The sequence below is a fragment of the Salvelinus alpinus genome, chromosome 39, assembly GCF_045679555.1.
Source record: "Salvelinus alpinus chromosome 39, SLU_Salpinus.1, whole genome shotgun sequence".
Taxonomy (NCBI): Eukaryota; Metazoa; Chordata; class Actinopteri; order Salmoniformes; family Salmonidae; genus Salvelinus; species Salvelinus alpinus.
In genome coordinates, this window is record NC_092124.1 from 4,958,548 (window position 1) to 4,980,934 (window position 22,387).

Consider the following 22,387-nt stretch of genomic DNA (forward strand, 5'->3'; position numbering starts at 1 on the left):
TTTCACAGTTGAAGTGTACCTATGATAAAAATTACAGACCTCTACATGCTTTGTAAGTAGGAAAACTTGCAAAATCGGCAGTGTATCAAATACTTGTTCTCCCCACTGTATATGATAATTTTAAATAACTTTTTATGTGCTTGATTGAGCTTTCCTGGCTCAATGGACCAATACGTCCCAAAACTACAAACCCCACCCATCTGTTATTCCAGGCAGGCTAGAGCAAACGCTCAGTATTTGAAAGATTTCAAATAATGTTTGAACCCAGGTCTGCCGGATAGGATTCCACTCTTATCTGTATACTTTATCTACAATTTCATGGACTACTGATAAGGCCCTGTTTAAACACTCCATTAGAAGTCTCCTCGTCTCCGCTCACCTGATGGTTTTGGTCAGGTCTTTGAGCAGATCTCATGTGACAATGGCCTTCTGTTTGCTGAGGTTACTAGCAGCTTTTCATTGGAATTGGGATGAAGCGCTGATATGACCATGGTCACAAATCATCTCTAAATTCTTAGAAAAAAAGATCCTAAAAGGGTTTTTCGGCTGTCCCCATAGGATAACCCTTTGTAGAACACTTTTTGGTTCCAAGTAGAACAGTTTTGTGTTCCATATATGTTTCTACATGGAACCCAAAATAGTTCTGCCTGCAATCAAAAATGGTTCTGACTACAATTCTGGAGAAACAGGTCTGAAACACATTGTGGTACTATAATATTTTGTGGTTTCTTCCCTTTGGAACCTTTTTTCTAAGAGTGTAGCTTCCACTTGGTTTGTCCAAACCCACTCCTCTCCCATGCAACTCTTCTCCAAACCGTTGCTGTAAATATCTGTTTACGGTGAACTAAAATGGCAAATAACGGTTCAATTAAAAAGGAATGGAGTTGCTCCAGACACTGTGGATTGAATTTGGGAGACAATAACAAATCATGGATGTTCATATAAGCCTCCTTTAAAAGGCCTCCTTTAAATGGTGTGTCATACTTCTGCAGCATTCTATGGGATGTGATTTAACCTCTCTCGGGTAGGGGGCAGTATTTTCACCTCCGGATGAAAAGCATGCCCAAAGTAAACTGCCTGTTACTCAGGCACAGAAGCTAGGATATGCACATAATTGGTAGATTTGGATACACTCTAACACTAACATTTCTAAAACTGTTAAAATAAGGTCTGTGAGTATAACAGAACTGATATGGCAGGCGAAACTCCGAGGAGAGAAAAAATATTGTCATTGGATTTTCCAATAGGTTTCTATGGGATTCCCTTATTAATAGGAACCTGGTTGCAGTTCCTATGGTTTCCACTAGATGTCAGTCTTTAGAAATTGTTCAATGTTTTTGAGGAATTAATAAGTAGCCCTATTCATTGTAAGTGTCACTCCAGGTGGACTCTACTGTTTTGGTGTGCGTGAACTGGAGTGAGCTTCACGTTGTTTTTATCCGGTATTAGAAAAAGTTTATTCCGTCTTAAATTTGATCGATTATTTACGTTTTAGGGTACCTGAGGTTGTATTAGGAACGTTGTTTGAAATGTTTGGACCAAGTTTACAGGAAATGTATTAGATACTTTGTAGGCATGTTGGGCGAGTTGAAACTGGTGTATTTCTGAATCAAACGCTCCAAATAAATGGACATCTTTGGGACATAAAGAAGGACATTATCGAACAAAAGGACCATTTGTGATGTTTCTGGGACATTTTGGAGTGCCAACAGAAGAAGATCTTCAAAAGGTAAGGCATTAATTATATCGCTATTTCTGACTTTTGTGGCGCACCTGCCTGGTTGAAATATGATTTTCATGTGTTTGTATGCGGGGCGCTGTCCTCAGATAATCGCATGGTTTGCTTTGGCCGTAAAGCCTTTTTGAAATCTGACACAGCGGCTGGATTAACAAGAAGTACATTTTTATTTTGATGTGTAACACATATATTTTCAAGAATGTTAAATATTTGAATTTGGTATTTTTGAATTTTGCGCTCTGCAATTTCACCGGATGTTGGCCAGGTGGGACACTACCGTCCCACCTGCCCATAAGAAGTTAATTGTCAGCCATTTTTACGTTAATACCAGTTAGTGCTAGTTTGACCACCGGAGGGCAACTTTGAGAAATATTTGGTAGTCTCACATATTGGCATTCATCGAGAATTGAAAGCCTTTTTTTGTAATAACATGAGACTGATTTTAAGAAATTTGGCTTAATTAATTTGATTCATATTATGGTGTTTCTATTCCGAGAAAAACACAAACCCTTCGGGTTTCTGTTAGGATGGAATGGAAAATATTGCGCTGTACAACGTGACGGTCGGGAGTAGCCTACAGCATAAATTTATATCTAAGGGGCATAACATTTCCACAGCCTAATTTTTGTGTAACCAATACTAATTTTGCCTATGGTAGGCCTACAATATATCTAAAAATACTTTTTTCAATGACGTGACTCTCCGCCAATAATTGCATTTAGAGGATTGGAGGATTCTAAATTAATATCTAAAGGGCATTTTCCGTTAGGTTCTGTGAGAATATCTAAGGGGATTTTATATAATTCGAAATTAATTATTATTAATAATAATAATCGCTTTGTTGAAAAAGTAACAATATTTTGTAGATTTCGTTTTCGTCTAACAGAGTGAGCGAAGAAAAATCCTGGAATGAGTAGGTGTGTCCAAACTTTTGATTGGTACTTGCTTAATTAATTTGATTAATATTATGGTGTTTCTATTCCAAGAAAAACAAAAAACCCTTTGGGTTTCTGTTAGCATGGAACGGAAAATATGGCGCTGTACAAGGTGGCAGTCGGCAGTACAGGACTGGGCTATTTAGCTAAAGAATCCCCATGTCGTGCGGGCAGGGCACGCGTGAGACCGGGGTTCAATTCCTCGATTGGGAAGAAGGAGTAGGCTGTCCTTGTAAATAGGAATTTGTTCTTAACTGACTTCCCTAATAGCATAACATTTCTGCACTATAATTTTTTAGTCTAATCAATATCCAAACGGAGATTAAGTGAAAATAAAATCTCATTGATTTATCAAGACCAGTCCCCATGCTTGTCTCAGAGCAGCACGAAATGGTGCTAAAATAGTTGTAGGCTTGTGCTTCAAATCCTATTGCTTCTAACTTCAATATGCTCTTTAAATAAATAAGACCTACACCACTTTTAACAGCACATTACTCAACACTAGTGAGACTCATGTCGCCTATGGTAGGCCTACAGTATGCACAGGTATCGAACCTGCATCTGTAGCAACGCACTTTGCACTGCGGGAGCCTCCATCCACTCCGGAGCCCCCATCCACAAAGTATCAAAATACAGAGAGGTGTTGGTAAAGGTATATTGTCCTGCTTATGGTGTCCAGGTCAGGATAACCAAAGCATTTCTTTATTAAAGACTATCAGAATGAATGTTAATAATTATTTCTTTTGATCCAAAGCCATGAATGAGTGAGTCACTCAGCTTTATGTAGGTGCCACTATATGACTGTGTCATCAACTTGATAATATATAATGATATTATGGAGGTTATTTTGGGTTTTTTTAATGAAAGAGACTGATTGTAATCTGAATAAAAGCCAAAACAATATTTGTAAACGCCAAAACATTTATTTATGTTTTTAGAGAGAGAAACGCTGGGCCAGAATATAGCCCTGCTAATAGCCATAATGGCGCTGTACAACGGTGACCATGTGTTTGAAAGAGTGTTTTCCAGTGATTCACTGATATTTATTCCCATAGTAATTCGTTATGGATCCATAACTAAATAAACATCAGCATTTTGAAGGAGTATTTTTATCATTTTTTTACTAACGAAAGCATAAAGATGTTGATGAAGAAATACTGTACTGCTATTTTGAGTTAGAAATGTAACACTTTAGAGAACTTAAGCATTGAATACATTGCAGGTAGGGGGATGTTCACACCTACAGTAGCCGGGCTATAATCGGGCTACAAGTGTTTGAAAACCTGTTTTCAAAATAAATGCCACCAGCTGTCCATCACCACTGTAAGTAAAAACACAGCATCTTGTTTACATTCTTTATTGTAACCACAACGTCACAAATCATTAGTATCTACCTTTCCAATTACTTGTAGAGTTTGGGATTCATTTGATTAATATTATGGTGTTTCTATTCCAAGGAAAAGAAAAAAGGATGGAACGGAAAATATGGAGCTGTACAACTTAACGGTCAGGATTACAGTATTGGGCTATTTAAAGAATCCAGTGTCCTGCAGGAGACCAGGGTTCAATTCCCCGACAGGGAGGAAGGAGTAGGCTGTCATTGTAAATAAGAATTTGTTGTTTAACTGACTTGTGTAGTGAAATAAACATTACACTAAGAGCAAAACATTTCTACACCCAGATTTCTAACCAATACCCCAAAATCTCATTGATTTATCAAGACCAGTCCCGATGCGTGTCTCAGAGCAGCACAAAACGGTGCTAAAATAGTTGTAGGCTTTTGCTTCTAACTTCAATATGCTCTTTAAATAAATAAGACCTACACCACTTTTAACAGCACATTACTCAACACTAGTGAGACTTATGTCGCCTATGGAAGGTCTACAGTATAATTACATATAGAGGATTGGAAGATATTTCTGTAATTCAGTGACATTTATTCCCATAGTAATTCGTTGTAGACCCATAACTAAATAAACATCGGGATTTTGAAAGAGTATTTTTATCATTATTTTATTAATGAAAGCATTAAGATGCCATATTTAGTGACATTGTTTTAGTTTGAACGTGCAGACTGCCACTAAGAACAGAACAGCGAGAATGTTTCCCTAGTCAGCACCATTATTGCCCCTTAAATATTTTGGAGATTTTTTTTTTTCAAATAACGTAAAATGAGCGAGAAAAAGGCCATTCTTTGAACATGGGGTGAAACATTGTTGCTAATTTGTAAATAAAGCCAGTTTGTTATTTAGAATTATTTATTTCTGTTTTAGAGGGGAACCACTGTACAGTGGAAACAATGACTCATCCACTTTTACCCAGAGGGTATTGTTTTAGCTGTCATGGCCATTTTTTTTCCCAGTGACATAGAACTTAATGTGTTTTATAATTAATTAATTTTGCTCATGACCTATCATGCTTCGCAAGTGCAATGCAGGGCTGTTATTTTCTCTATAATATCCAATCATTCTAATTTCAATTTGATTAATTTAGTTTGTCAAATTTAAACTTTTAGGAAAACGTTTAAATTACAATAGTCCAATACAGATTAACATCATAACATGTTATGTTAATTAACAAATAAAGAGCCGGAGAGATATTGTGTTGAAAACCTAATAGAAAATGAAACCCTGACAGAATAGGAAAAAGCACTCCTGCTCTATCTCTGTTTGGCAGCTGGGACATCAATGAATCCCTTTACAGAATTAAGGTGGTTTCATCTAGTTCCACAGTACGAGCCAGAAATCTGCTGTGACTTAATTACAGTTAAATGAGGAGCTATGAGTCCAGATTTACTAATAGGCACACCTCCATATGTCTTCCCAAAATGCCAAATTATGATTAAATGAGATGATACCAGCCTTCTCACGGCTGGTGGGAGGAGCTATAGGAGGACATTAATATGGAATAAATGGAACAGAGTCAAACATGTGGTTTCTAAATGTTTGATACCGTTCCATTTATTCATTCTAGCCATTACAATGAGTGTGTCCTCCTATAGTTCCACCCACCAAGTCACAGATGTTCAACTTGACAGCCAATCGCCAGATTGAAGCATAATATGGACCCAGGTAACTGACACCAACCTGAGAGAAAAGGGAGACAGATGAGACAAAATGTCCGCCTGTGTGTTTGTTTGGCTTTTTTTTAGCATTCCACAGAGGAGAGAAAGTAAAGGAACAGATGCAGGGGAGGAGGACAATGGTGGTGGTAATAACACAGGGGCATCTTGGTCCTTCTCCAGGTCACTGCAGATGGACGTGAGAACAAGGGATGATCCAGAACAACGAGGTGCCAATCAGAGCTGAGCAGACTGCAGGGTTCCAACCCACAGAAGGGATGTTATCAGTGACGGACACTTCAAAGTCAGCGCTGGATTACAACCATACATACAGGTCAACGTTTGCGCTGTATCAGGACACAGTGCAAAATAGGTTAATATGGTTAGATAGATTGTATTTGTGGTCCTGTTCCTCTGTAATCACACCTCACTCCACCCATCCCCCAACAATGCCAGAGAGACTGGATCATAAGGATCATAAACTGACTCCCCAAACTCCCAGTGACCTGGCCACTGATAGGTTGCCAGGGTCAGGTGGTTGCTAGGGGTCCCGACACCTGACGGAACCATATTCACCTCATTTGTCCTCTGGAAATAAAGTTGCCTATGTGTAGCTCTCTGTGAGGTTGCCTTATTCTTCTGACCGGGAAAGGTGTCAGTGGGATACAGACCAGCCCAACTGGAGAGCAGCCCAACTCTTTCATGGTCCTTCGAGACGGATTTGTCACTTTGCTAGCACAACCGTGGCTGCCTCCAGAGAATAGCACACAGGTTAATTGCCATACATCCCGCCTGCAGTCCAGAGGAGGATGGCTCCGGGGTAAACAGACAACTACAGACTGGAATATGTCCCCTTTCCGGAGCCTCAGGAAGCCACAGGCCTTCCACAACTTGGATTTTATGGCCCCTCTCCTTTATGTGGCAGATTGCTGGCCTCAGACATTGCTCGGCTGATGCAGGAGCTGCTCCTCCAGCTCGCAGAGAGACTCTGCTAACAATGGCTACTACACAGGAACCTCTTCCGTCACACCCGGCTCCACCGGTCACCCTGCAGTTCTACTGCCAGCCTGTGGCGCAGTGACCCTCAGGACTACTACCAGTGCAGTCGCCACCCGAGCCGGCCCAGCGAACCCCTGGACAGGAGCTAGTCTGGTCCCCATCCGTGCTCGAGGAAGCACCTCAGCTGATGGATAGGATGGCACTCCAGCCAGAGTCTCAGTCAGCACCCACACCCAGCCAGGAGCCACGGGCCTCTTTACTAAAACCCCAGCTGACCCAGCAGTTGTCGGCCCTCCAGTCCACCCGGCATCTGCCATCACTGGAGTCACTCAGAGGCGCCAATCTATCCCGCAGACAGCAGTGTAGACCTGACTCTCTTGCTGCTACACCCAAAGAATCATCCAGGCCTGACCCGGCCCATCGGGGGACCGGACGAATTTGTATACTGAATGAATGTCGCCGACAACTATCTAAAGGTGACTTCTATCGCAAACTGAATTGTGACCCTACCCTGGAATTCCAGCATAATATCTCATCCACAGCGGAAAGCTGTTTGGAATCAGGACAAATCACTAAAAAAGTAGTTGAATTTCTATGTGTGAAATTTCCCAAGATACCAACTTTCTATACAGTTGTTAAATTACACAAACAAGTGTCTCCTCCTCCAGGTAGACCCATTGTAGCAGCAATCGACTCTGTGACATCCAACATTTCTAAAATGTTGGATTACCACATTAAACCGATGGTTGAGAAGCTCCCATCTTATGTCAAAGACACTAGTCGCATCTCATTGATAAAGGGCTTAGGAAGGATACCAGAAGGCACCCTGCTGGCCATTTTTTATGTGGAGAGCTTGTACTGTGTACACTAACATCACACACACTGGAGGCTTGCAGGCTCTACAACACTTCCTTCAGCAGAGAGACTCTACCCTTGCTCCATTCAATGATTGCATCTTACTGAACTGGTATTATCCCTTAACTACTTTGTCTTTGAGTCAGACTTTTTCCTTCAAATTCGGGGTGTAGCCATGGGCTCCCTTTTTCCCCCCAACTATACAAACCTATATGTGGGACAATTTGAAGAAGCACTCCTTTATAAAACAGAGACATACCCCTTACTTTCTAAAATACTTCTATGGAAGAGATACATAGAGGATGTCTTTGTGCTCTGGGAAGGAAGTCAGCAGGAACTAAATGAATTCCAAACTCTACTAAACGAGAGCTCTGAATGCCTCAAATTCACCATGCAGACTGATGAGGAAAAAAATAAACTACCTGGATTTATGGATTACCAAAGAGAATGATGCATTACTCAGAGTTATACACAAAGCCCACAGATCGCAATACCTTGTTATGTGCGGATAGTATGCATCCCCTTCACCTCAAGAATGATCTACCATATAGCCAGTTATTCAGGGTTAAACTAATCTGTGGCCACCAGTCAGAGTTTTGGTGAGATCTGACATGCCCCCCGAGCCCACTCAGACACTCTGACACCTATCCCAAATGGGAACTACAAATGTGGCTCATGTGCACAGCACTATAAAAACGTCTTTCTTCAGACACCCACACACAGGTCGAAAAATCCCTGTTAGGGGTATCATCTCATGCAAGACAAAGGGAGTAATCTCTCTCATCACCTGTTCATGTGGAAAAGCATACAAAAGGGAGGCTTACTGGATATCCTATCTAAAAACATTGACCCCTAGTGGTCTGAATATTGACTTTGATCTCAGGCCCTTATGAACAAATGTTTCCTTAATGAACAAGTCTTACAATTGTTTTTATTTTTTATAGCTTATTAGCGTTCCCCCTGTTGATGATGCTCGTTATATATTAAGGTTGAACCAAAAGATTACATGTAACAAAAATGAAATGAAATACAAAATTATTATGTGAAATTGAATGAAACAATAACGTATGTTGATGCTAATATGATGTACAATATTCCATTATGTTTCTTTATGATAATAGCGTAATTAATATATTTAATATGCCATATACTATTTAACAGTTTCACTAATTCATTTTAATTAGTTGAATCATTATGACACACCCCTCACTATTGTCATTGGTTACACTAATTGCACTGTTTGTCTACATAACCCGGTTCAAGTATTCATGACATTACCCTGAAGAAGGCACAGTGATGCTGAAACGTTGGTAAATACCCATTAAATTGCTGGGAGAATATACATGGAGTGTGCAACTTTATTTTAATGGCGAATAAACTATAAACTGTCAGTCAGCACCTCTAAACAAACTATTATTCTGGGTGTGCGCCAGATCATGTTTTTTAATCTAGCACCAGGATCAGCAGTGCTTAGCATAAGCTAAATCAGATACTGGCTAGCTAATTTAGCTCATGTCGGTAGCCTCGAAACCCGGCATATTATATCATATAGCTAGCCTCAAACTCTGCCCGGCCATACAGCTAGCCGTAGTGAATGGTGACGTCTTGTGTTTTATTAAAAGCCCTGCTGAAAAAACATGTAAACTATAACAGCCACGGAAACACATTGGACTAAGTTAATACTATCAAGGTAAATTACATACTAGCAAGATTGTTGCTTTAATGCAGGGCCAGGCATACATAGATTAGACAACGGAGATACTCCAAGAACGTCCTGCTCAAAATCCTGGTAGTTGTCCATTTTTGGACTATGTTATCTCTATTTTGCTTTATCATTGACTAAAGGAAGACAAGCTACCTAAATGTGACTTATCGGCTAGTACTGAAGTTAAGTTTTTAGCCCAAAGCCTTGTATTTAAGCAAAACAACAGCTGAAGGTAACGTAAACTCACTCACTTTTGTACATCGCCTTGATCCGTACAATTGACCTTATTTTAGCGCCCCAAAAACGTAATACTTCCAGATCAACACATTTACATTTACATTTAAGTCATTTAGCAGACGCTCTTATCCAGAGCGACTTACAAATTGGTGCATTCACCTTATGACATTGTAAAGCACACTTTCTCCCCTTTCCAACAAAATAAATGACATGACCTAAACGCTGCCCGTTTCTGCATGATTCAAGAAGGCAATGAGCTTTTTAAAAATGGCGGGTGGGGAAACAAAAATGACTAGGTGGGGAAACAAAAAATGACTAGGTATCCCCCCTTACCCCCGTCACTGTCCATTTCTTGTTTTTAAACGATGAGAGAAGTGCTACACCTGGTGGAGCGAGATTGTAAGACAGAAATAGTTGCTTTACGCGTGCTGTACATTACGGCATGACACGTCACAATGTAATGGAGGGTCAGTTTTTTCTACTTTTCTCCAATACTATAGAGCCATTACCATGTCGACCAAGGCTTGAATAGAAACGTAGTTCACACCCCAGATTTTGAAGTCAACACAGTCGCTACAGTCCCATTAGTTTTCTTTGCAGCCTCGTTTGAATGTCGCGGTTGCGCACATTTGTACGGAATGGGGTGAGTTTACTTTAGACATCTTCAATGCTAGCGTTAGCCGCGCTAACTCGCGATTAGCATAAAAACATTTAAAAGCTCACATAATGCTCATTTGACCTAGGACAACCCAGTAAAAACTTAGCTAATATCTACAATATATCAGCTTTCCAACAGCACCAATATTACTTTTGAATACCCTTTGAAATATTTATATTTCATCTAAGCCTATGATGTAGAAATTAAGAACTTCAGACATAAACCAGGAACTTTAACGTTAGTTATATGGCACTTCGAGCAGGAATCGCAGTCTCATGGTCTCTATTTTCACCAAACTGTCGTCTTGCAGAATGAAGACCGGGCTAGGGGGAGGCTGATAAATGTTGCTTCAGCAGATGACCTAATTGATCAAGTATCTCAGTTTATTCAGGAGATTCGTACCTCTGGCTGCCATGCACAACAAGGTAAGCAGCATTGTAGTGGGTGTGGTTGGGCTTACTGTTGAGCAATCAAACCAGGTAACGTTGATAGGCCGTGAATTTTTTTTTTTTTCACTCTTCGTTCTCCTGCTGCCCATTGCATTCGATCTGGTTAACATTTCTATTTATGTCTTGGCTTTAAAATCCAATACTTAAAAAATATTACTTGGCCACAACTTGTGACAGTTACTATAATTTAAAAGTGTTTTTGGAATGAGGGAGGTGGGCTGTGTCACAATACATTATGTAGCCTAAACACAGTGTTGAATTATTGTTACAGCCAGTTCCGGTTCCTTGGACTTGGAGAGGAGCTCGAGGGGCACCTTGTTATTCCGTCACTCAAGCGCAACTGAGGTTTCTGATGTTCTGTGCTTTGTGTGTCTCACATGGCAGATATTCTACGTGTCCCGATTTTAACAGTCAAACGTCATCTAAGGTCAGTTGTGCTTGGGAGTAATGCGTTAAACTACAAAGACTTTATATGGTTTCCAGTTTCTTACCAATCAAACCATTTAGAATGACTAAAATCAAGGCAGGACTTTAAAATTACTATGACGATATACATTACCTCATCCTTGGCCATTGTTACTCTTTTTTCATTTTTTCTCGTCCGAGTTTCTTCAATCTGTCACATGCACCGTTATATTCTGACATGTCTGACTTAGCTCTGGATGAAAAGATTAAGGATTTGGTGGCTGGGAACGACAAACTCGGACCGGAGGCTGTTCGAGCACAGCTAAGGGCATTGGGAATCTGGGTGCAGAGACGCAGAGTGAGGGACAGCATGCTTCGTGTTAACCCGAGGGCGACTGTCCTCAGAGCCATGCCGCAGAGGCTAGAGAGAAGGTCATACCATGTTGCTGGACCAAGCTCGTTATGGCACCTTGATAGAAACCACAAACTGATAAGGTAGATATATCTTTGTTACAGACACAATTATCTACATCACTGGTGAGAAGTTGTACATTGTAACATCTCAAATTGTTCATCAACAACTAACAGTTCAGTTTAGCAAGCAATGGCCCTTGATACCATATGTCTCTTATGTGGATAATTGTTTTGTGTTTCTGCTACTTCTGTGGTTGATAGAATATCTGCATCATGAAATGAACAAACATGCTTATATTGAGGACATACGAAGGCAAAAACAGTTGGAGCAAAGTATTTGTGCCTAAGTGTGAACAACAGGAGAGTCTGTCCCCTTGACTCATCAAGATAAACGTGGTTATTTTTCCAATTGAAGTAGACATTGTAATCACACATCTTCCGCTGCAGGAAACAGTTTAGAACAAACCCTTGTTGGAGCCTTTAGAGGGCTAACGGAAGTACTTATAGTTGTGATCCGCGGTAGATTGTTCATTAACATCGTTCCACATTTTGGATGTTAATATAATATTTTGTCTGCTGCAACAATGGGAGCAGTACCGTAATGGATTGCTTCATGAATGCTGTCTCCAGATATGGCATTCAATCCAGAATTAGGACGGACCATGAAGAAGAAAACAACACTGTCTGCTTGTTGAATGTAATACATATTGAAAATATTATTAAAAAAAATAGAGCTACATGCATCCTTAAAATGTCTTCTTGACCTACACATTGATTACATTCTATAGTGAGTGATGCATGTGGTTACATTTTCTTTCTGGAAATCATTTTCAGAATGCCTTTAAATTACCTTTACAAACGAGGCTACACTTGTGGCAGCACCTATTACTGTGCCCCCACCCCATCTTCTGCACCACTTCTTGTGCCCCTCCCCTCCACCAGTGCAACTTCCTGTGGCCCCTCCACCTATACCACTTCCTGTAGCCTCCCCTCCACCATTCCCTGAGGCTTATCACCCACCTTCACCACAATATGTGGCCTCCCCTCCATGGAGTCCACTCTCGTCTGTTGATGTTGTTGATGATAACAATGAGTAAGTCATGCCTGTAAATAATTCAATGTCTTGTTATTACAAATGAATTGTGGGAAGTATCTGAGCTTTATTATTCTGAATGTATTTTTTAGTGTTGACCTCCAAACACTGCTGAAGTTAATGAGCAGCAAGGTTGACTCTGCTTTTGCCAACCAAATGAACGTGACGAGGGACAACGTTTATGATTGTGCAATGAGAAGCTTTAATAAGGGAGCCCGCTTTAATCCGGAGGCAAAAATAGACGTGGTTTGTAGGGATGCTGATGGAAAAGGGGCAGCTGATGAGGGTGGTTCCTCAAGAGAATATCTCCGTCCGCTAATGAGTGCCATCCATTCCTCTGCAATATTTGAGGGACCTGATTGGCAAAAATGGCTTTCATGCCACTTTCTTGCAACTTGGAGAGGGATTCCCTGGTGGAGTCAGCCACAAAGTTCTACTTAGAAAGCAGGCTACGGGATGCTCTTGAGCAGTGAGTTTCCAGATATCTAAGGAATCTCATAAGCTGAGTTAAATTCTTCAAGGCAAATTCATTGACTTGTTTTACTTTATAGATTCAAAGAGGGTCTGGAGTGTCTAGGTCTCCTGCCTTACATGAATAGACACTCAAGCCTCTTCATAGAGGTTTTCATCTACTTTGAGAAGCTTCTTTTGGCCAAAGACATAGCTTCTCTCTTTAAAGCAGAGCGCTCTCCACCTGGCACCAATCAAAGAGCAATAGAGAGCAGAGTCATATGTTTCTGGAGGGACTGGCAGCTGGAGGTGGAAGGTTAGATGCAAAACCATGATCGTTGAAGTAACACGGCCCACGTCAGTAAAATATATCACCTCATCACTCAACTGTGGGACAGCATTTTATAGCCTTATTCTTCCATGGGCCCCCTAAGAACGTAATAGCTACAGTAAATTAAATCGCAAACTACTTTCACTTAGAGTATAGTGTTCTTTAATAAGTATTACTTATGGACTTTAATGTCCCACCCTTCCCTTCTTTTTTCAGAGGGGAACGCCTACCCTTTAATCCCGAATAATTCATTTCAGGCTGGGATTGCAAGTGGAGCCACTGCTACAGTTCTTACACAAACAAGAGAATGAGGCTGCCAGGATCTTCCCGGAAGCAAATACATGCAGCATTGTTTTAAGGCTGCCAATACACCCAACTTATAAAGCCTTCAGGGAGAAAATGGAGAATGGAATTCTACAGTCACCAACATTTGGTGTTATTGCCAAAGACTACAGCCACCCTAGTCAGACTGTTCTCTTTGCTACGACACGGTAAGACTACTGAACATCTAATCAAATGGCTACCCAGACTATTTGCATTTGCCCCCCCACACTATTTTACGGTGCTGCTACTCTGTTATCATCTATACATAGTAGCTTCAATATCTCTACCTACATATACTGTATATATTATCTCGACTAACCGGTGCCCCCACACATTGACTGTACCGGTACCCCCTGTATATAGCCTCGCTATTGTTATTTTACTGCTGCTCTTTAATTATTTGTTTCTTTTATTTCTTATTCTTATTTTTTTAGGTATTTTTTGGGAAACTGCTTTGTTGGTTGGTAAAATGGTGCTTGAGAAGGAGGCAGACATTTTACATGCCCCCAACTGATTGTTTTTTTTGTTTGTTAATTTGCATTGTTTGTAACTTGTTTTTTTTAACGTATTTTGTACATAATGTTGCCACTACCGTCTCTTATGTCGAAAATAACTTCTGGACATCAGGACTGCGATTACTCACCACGGACTGGCAGAATCCTTTTTTGCCTTTAACGAGTATGTCGTGCCTGACGCGAACGATATACTGCTTTCTCGGGAACAGGCCCAGATCCCCATGATTTGCGTGAAGAGGAGGCAGAGAAAAAGGGGCAGGAGGGTGGGCTGCCTTCTGAGAATTCGTAGGCGATCGAATAAACCCCCACTTCCTTCTCTCCTGCTAGCAAAAGTGCAATCTTTGGTCATTAAAATAGATGACCTATGCGGAAGATTAAACTACCAACGGGACATTCAAAACGGTAATACCTTATGGTTCACGGAGTCGTGGCTGAACAACAACGCTATCAACATACAGCTGGCTGGTTATACGCTGCACCGGCAGGATAGAACAGCAGTGAGACGAGGGGTGGCAGACTATGTCTTTTGTAAATAACGCTGGTGCACGATATCTAAGCAAGTCTTGAGCTATTGCTTGCCTGAGGTAGAGTATCTCATGATAAGCTGTAGACCACACTATCTACCTAGAGAGTTTACATCTGTGTTTTACATACCACCACAGTCAGAGGCTGGCACTAAGAAAGCATTGAATGAGCAAACAAGAAAACGCTCACCCAGAGGCAGCGCTCTAAGTAGCTGGGGACTTTAACGAGCTAAACTACTTCTAAGCTCTCTTTGAGGCAAATAACACTGAAACATGCATGAGAGCACCAGCTGTCCCGGAAAACTGTGTGATCACGCTCTCCACAGCCGATGTGAGTAAGACCTTTAAACAGGTCAACATTCACAAGGCCACAGGGCCAGACGGATTACCAGGATGTGTACTGCGAGTATGCGCTGACCAACTGGCAAGTGTCATCACTGACATGTTCAACCTCTCCGAGTCTGTAATACCAACATGTTTTAAGCAGCCCACCATAGTGCCTGTGCCCAAGAACACTAAGGCAACCTGCCTAAATGACTACCGACCCGTAGCTCTCACGTCTGTAGCCATGAAGTGCTTTGAAAGGCTGGTCATGGCTTACATCAACACCATTATCCCAGAAACCCTAGACCCACTCCAATTTGCATACCACCCCAACAGATCCACAGATGATGCAATCTCTATTGCACTCCACACTGCCCTTTCCCACCTGGACAAAAGGAACACCTATGTAAGAATGCTATTATTTGTCTGCAGCTCAGCGTTAAACACCATAATGCCCTCAAAGCTCATCAATAAGCTAAGGACACTGGGACTAAACACCTCCCTCTGCAACTGGATCCTGGACTTCCTGACAGGCCTTCCCCAGGTGGTAAGGGTAGGTAACAACACATCCGCCACACTGATCCTCAACACACACACTCAGCCCCCTCCTGTACTCCCTGTTCACTCATGACTGCACGGCCAGGCACGACTCCAACACCATCATTAAATTGGCAGATGACACAACAGTGGTAGGCCTGATCACCGACAACGATGGGAACCTATAGGGAGGAGGTCAGAGACCTGGCCGCGTGGTGCCAGGACAACAACCTCTCCCTCAACGTAAACAAGATAAAGGAGATGATTGTGGACTACAGGAAAAAGAGGACTGAGCACGCCTCCATTGTCATCGTCGGGGCTGCAATGGAGCAGGTTGAAAGATTCAAGTTCCTTGGTGTCCACATCACAAACTAACATGGTCCAAGCACACCAAGACAGTCGTGAAGAGGGCAAGATTAAACCTATTCCACCTCAGGAGACCGAAAAGATTTGGCATGGGTCCTCAGATCCTCAAAAGGTTCTACAGCTGCACCATCGAGAGCATCCTGACTGGTTGCATCTGCCTGTTATGGCAACTGCTCGGCCTCCGACCGCAAGGCACTACAGAGGGTAGTACGAACGGCCCAGTACATCACTGGGGCCATGCTTCCTATCATCCAGGACCTCTATACCAGGCGGTGTCAGAGGAATGCCCTAAAAATTGTCAAAGACTACAGCCACCCTAGTCATAGACTGTTCTCTCTGCCACCGCACGGCAAGCGCTACCGGAGCACCAAGTCTAGGTCCAAGAGGCTTCTCAACAGCTTCTACCCCCAAGCCATAAGACTCCTGAACACCTAATCAAATGGCTACCCAGACTATTTACATTGTCGCCCCCTCTCTTTTACACTGCTGCTACTCTGTTGTTATCATCTATGTATAGTCACTTTAATAACTCTACCTTCATGTACATATTTCCTCAACTAACCGGTACCCCCCTGTATATAGTCTTGCTATTGTTATTTTACTGCTGCTACTTATTCTTATCCATATTTTTTATAATGGCATTGTTGGTTAGGGGCTCGTAAGTAAGCATTTCACTGTAAGGTCTACAGTACACCTGTTGTATTCGGCGCATGTGACAAATAAAATTTGGTTTGATTTAAAGGGAATTATCCAACATTTTTGTTGCATGACTACATAGTTAAGTTCGGAATTCTGCAGCCAATGTTAATTGTGATATATCCTAAAAATATTGATATTATGAAAGTTTCCGACAGGATTGCCCATCAGCAAAATAAAATAGTGTGGTGAAAGTTTTCAAAAACATTACAACCAACTAGAATCAATTGGACAGAGTAATAATATTTTAATAAATGTATGATTTCTTAGTAAAGTGGGTAAACTGAGCATTATGCAAAGTGACTAATGTTACAATATGTGCAATGTTACCATAAATAGATCTTACTGTAAATATGGACAACATTTCATTTGCATGTGTAATGGCCATAAAAACAGACACCGTAGTTGGTACATAGGTCGTGGTGCAGCAAGTTGAGGAGGGTAGTGGAGAAGCACTGGTGGGACTTTTTGAGTGAAGTGACTGAGGGCAGAAAAGGATATCAGGGTGCCCAGGAACTGGAAGCTGCTGATCATCTCCATGTCAACGTACCATAGATGGGAGAACGGTCAAGTATCACTATCTACTTTGTTTTGCTGAGGCTCACCATTATGTCAGGGCCCACAGCACCTTCATGCGCTCATGATCACCGGTGATCAGGTGTACCATGGTTGTGTTGTCAGCATGTTTAGGTGTTGGGTCCATTCTGGGGATACACATTCTTGTGATACGTTTACACCCAGAGGCCTGAGTCTGCTAACCAGTTTGTGGGTCAGGATGGTGTTGAAAGCAGATCTATAAAAGAAAACCCACTCTGACGTACGTAAAATGCATAATTGACACATTTGTTGGGACAATAGGCAAACTGGAGTTGGCCCAGTGAATTTTTGCTACACGATATCTATTGTTCCAGTTTTTAAAATCGATATCAACTTGGCTGCATTGAAGATGGTAAGAAGCGTCGATATCATGGGGACCTTACTTCTAACGTCCTTTCCTGGTACACCCACACAGACACTGCAGTCAAAAATGCCAATCAGCGGCTCTCCATCCTACGGTAGCTGAAGACATTTTGCCTGACATGAAACATTAACAAGAGTGTGATTGAAGTGTCTGGAAAAAATGTAAAACAACCATAAGAGCAGACTCCTTTTTTTGTCATCTTTACTGGCACAGTGGTTTTAAAATCATTTCTAATTGTAGTCATTTTCAATTGATTCTTAGACTCCAAGAAGCATAGATTCTTGTAGTTCATAACATTAAACACACAACTGACATTAAACGTTGCTTGACCGTAGATTGGGATACAGGTTTTAATAACATTGGATATTTGATTGGGCTTAATGTTGCGTACCTTGTAGTGTTGTGCATGCCAACCAGGTGAGAATCACGAGAATTAACTGATACTTGCTGCTTTATCAGCCTCCCCCTTGCCCACTCCGAGCTCCTCTTCATGGTTCCCTTCTGCAAGACACAATTGTGTGAAAATAAAGCAGAAGGAATGGGAAACCCTATTCCTTTGAAGCAGTACTATAAAATACAGGGTATAACGTAAACTCGTACATCGCCATGGTCCGTACAATTGCCCTAATTTTAGCGCCCCAAAAACGTAATACTTCCAGATCAACTGTACTGTCAATACCATTGTAGAGCACAATTTCTCCCCTTTCCAACAGAATCATTTACATGACCTAAACGCTGCCCGTTTCTGCATAATTCAAGCAGGCAATGAGGCCCGTTGGGTCTTTTTAAAAATGGCGGGTGGGGAAGCGAAACTAATGCGTGATAGTAAGAAGGAGAGATGTTGTGTGGGAAGTTTGCTTTTTTTCACTCGATCTGTCCAAGTTATCACCTTATCGCCTCTAAAATGTAAATAAAACACTATAAAGAGTTTATATAATGTGTCATTACATACCTATTTGAAGGTTTGTATCGAATATGAATCGAGTTTAGGGCGGTGCTAAAGTGTTCTTAGAAGTAAACAGCGGCTTTGAGAATGATGACGCAAAAAATGACTAGGTATCCCCCCCTTACCCCCGTCAATGTCCATTTCTTGTTTTTAAACGATGAGAGAAGTGCTACACCTGGTGGAGAGAGATTGTAAGACAGAAATTGTTGCTTTATGCGTGCTGTACGTTACGACCTGACACGCCACGATGTAACGGAGGGTGAGTTTTTTTCAACTTTTCTCCAATACTATAGAGCCATTACCATGTTGATCAAGGCTTGAATAGAAACATAGTTCACACCCCCGATTTTGAAGTCAACACAGTCCCATTAGTTTTCTTTGTAGCCTCGTTTGAATGTTACGGTTGCGCACATTTGTACGGAATGGGGTGAGTTTACGTTATACCTGAAGGTGTTTTACTCTAATAGGCTTCGATGGAATGTAAATATTCCAAAAACGAAGTGAATGTCGACATTAAAGTCTACTCTGTTTGAAAGCTGGTATGTTGTAGATGTTAGAAAAGGTTTTACAAGGTTGTCACTGGCCAAATTTGCTTTATGTGAGCTTTTCAATGTCTTCATGCTAATCGCGGGCTAGCGCGGCTAACGCTAGCATTGAAATGACAGTCGGTCAGGCTCAAGATCTTGCCTACCTTCAGCTGTTGTTTTGCTTAAATACAAGGCTTTGGGCTAAAAACATAACTCAAAAACATGCCCTGCTTCAGTACTAGCAGATAAGTCACATTTAGGTAGCTTGTCTTCCTTTAGTCAATGATAAAGCAAAAGAGAGATAACAAATCCTGGACAACTACCAGGATTTTGAGCAGGATGTTTTTGGAGTATCTCCGTTGTCTAATCTATGTATGCCTGGCCCTGCATTCAAGCAATAATCTTGCTAGTATGTAATTTACCTTGATAGTATTAACTTAGTCCAATGTGTTTCCGTTGCTGTTACAGTTGACATGTTTTTTCAGCAGGGCTTTTAATTAAACACAAGATGGCGACTTTCACTGTGGCTAGCAGTATGGCCGGGCAGAGTTTGAGGCTAGCTATATGATATAATATCCCGGGGTTCGAGGCTACCGACGTTAGCTAAATTAGCTAGCCAATATCTGACTTAGCTTATGCTAAGCACTGCTGATCCTGGTGCTAGATTAATGTTAGCTACATTTTATCGCCGGTGATGAGAAACAGATCCTTCCACTGTAAACTAGCTGATTAACTTTATGATTCAGTAACAACAATTGTCAAGGACAAAACCATTACCTTGTGAAGGTTCATGCTCTGCTTGCAGTAGAAAAGGAAGTTCCTTCAAACCCGTGAAATCCGGTTGAAAGGAGGAGCTAGGGAAATTGAATAGTAAAATTAGCATATTATAGAATGCGTTAAGTTAGCATGTATTGGTGTATATTTAGCAGCTGTAGGTGTTATTTTGACGTGTGCAGGACCGCTTGCAGCCATTTATTTAGGACGTTGGACCACCTGCAAGCACATTTGCACACACTTATTTGACACGTATAGGCGCTAACTTAGCACGTGAAGACGTTAACTTAACACGTGAACGCGTTAATTTAGCACCTGTACCTGCTTACATAACACGCGTAGCATTAAAAAGATTGCGTTTTGACCAAGTGCTTTAAGACCCAATTGGCGTTTCATAGTCCACCACCCAAAGCATATCCAGCCAACATGACAACTGTGGGAAGCATTGAAGTCAACATCGGCCAGCATCATTGTGGAACTCTTTCAAAACCTTGTAGAGTCCATACCAAGAGGAATTGAGGCTGTTCTGAGGGTTAAAGGGTAACAACTCAATATTAGGAAGGTGTTCCTAATGTTTTGTACACTCAGTGTATGTAGATGTAATGGTAAATTATGTTTTGCCTCAAATTGATTTGCAACCCCTGTGTCGTATTTCTGGAATCTATCTCTGTGCTCGTCAAGTTATTATATATCAGATTATGTAATAGTTGTTATCTATTAGAGAGGCCTTGTGAAACAAAGCACAGGCCATATGGTCAGAAACAAAATGCCCTTTAACCCTCATATGGCACAATTGATTTGTTCCAGATCAAGTGTTTTCAGATCAGATGTTTTCTCTCTATTTTCACTTCTCAGAAGTTTTAAATCCCTGTGTTTGTACACCACCCTTGGATGAGTCATTGTCTCAGTGGAGGTCCTGACCCTGTGTCAGCCCCTCATCCAGTAGAGAATCATACACACCCACAAAGCACAGCAAACACACACAAACACGCACTAACAGGAACACACACCCAATGGTGCGCACACACACGTATGTAGGCAATACAGACATGCACACACACTCATCTAATGAGTCCCACCTCTAGGAATTTACTCAGGCCTTCGGTGCCTCACACGCTCAACTCGCACAAAACAATCAGCGTTAACATACAACCTTTTGCGATTGAGTGTGGTTGTGTCTGTGTGTTCCCATGCACAGCGGGGAAGCTAGAAAACAGACAGGCTGAAATCATGGACACACAAAAAGGTACTATACACACTCATTTATTGTATTTTTTATTCATTTACCCTTTATTTAACTAGGCAATTCAGTTAAGAACCAATTCTTATTTTCAATTACGGCCTACCAAAAGGCAAAAGACCTCCTGCGGGGACGGAGGCTGGGATTAAAAATACAAATATTGGACAAAACACACATCACGACACACATGCTTTTACACTAGCAGGTTCCACGGCTGACAACCGACTCATCCATTATTCTCAGAGGCTACTATTCTCTCTCATTCACTCAGAGAGGAGGGGAAACCAAAGGGTTATTATGCAGATGACAGCTCTTTGGCTTAAAGGCAAATGTTCTGGCCTTTAAGCCTCCTTAGTCCGGACTCATGCATCTGCAATTATAGGGATCATCCCAAATCACAGTGATGAATAGTAGTCTCCTCTGTATTCATGCTGGAGGCCGCCACCTCAGTGTGAAGTCATTATTCCTGATGGATCCTGCTGCAGATCCTGCCTGAAGCTAATAAGCCTCAAACACGTCTGCAGATTGCAACGCTGTCCAATCACCACACAATGGAGCCCAATGAGTCATGATGGGATTCTGATGTAATTCTGAGCTCCTATAGCGCTCATTACGGCCAATGGCGCTGCGGTGACTCAATTTCTCTGCACGATGTGGCGCCCAGTATATTTGGTTATCTTTATGATAACTAAGTGGCCTTGATGAGATTGAATGATTGAAGTATCGTTGTGGAGGATGTGGCTTCTGCTACCTAAAAGGCTGTGTTTACAAAGGCAGCCCAATTCTGATCTTTTGCCCAATTATTGGTCATTTGACCAATCAGAACAGATCTTTTGTCAATAATTGGGCAAAGGATCAGATTTGGGCTGCCTGTGCAAACACAGCCTTAGTGAAGTGGTTTATTAATGGGGCCATTAAGATCTTTGAAAGTCAAGAAATGAGAAGGTTACTACTCATCAAGAATACATATATTGGGCCCTTTTCATTATTTTACTGCAGAACTTATTCCGTATTTACACATGTAGTTAATGGTACGGTGCTGGATATAAGGTTCGAAAATGGTGAAGGTCCCATTTTAATTGCACAGTTTCTTTCTCTCTGACTCCTATCTACCCACTGCAGTGTTTTGAAATGCACTTTTCATTCCAAATCCCAAAAGCCAAGGTAAAGTGTAATTGTAAGCTTTTAGAAGCTTTCTGAAAGGATGACTAACTATCAAATGTGTGTGCACTCACAGATGGACAAGTAGCATCTACAGCATAATAGTTGCCATTTGCAATCAACGTCTCCATCTCACCAGTACAACATTTTCTTCCCTAACAG

General features: G+C 41.4%; 1 long non-coding RNA gene across 1 annotated transcript; it reads right to left on the reverse strand.

Moving 5' to 3' along the window:
- Positions 1 to 16,839: 16,839 nt before the first annotated feature.
- Positions 16,840 to 20,053, reverse strand: LOC139566658 (uncharacterized). The gene is made up of 3 exons (XR_011673131.1): positions 19,828 to 20,053; positions 17,969 to 18,078; positions 16,840 to 17,690 (listed from the first exon to the last, which is right to left on the reverse strand). It is a non-coding gene; the product is annotated as an uncharacterized lncRNA (long non-coding RNA).
- Between the last annotated feature and the right edge of the window lie 2,334 nt (positions 20,054 to 22,387).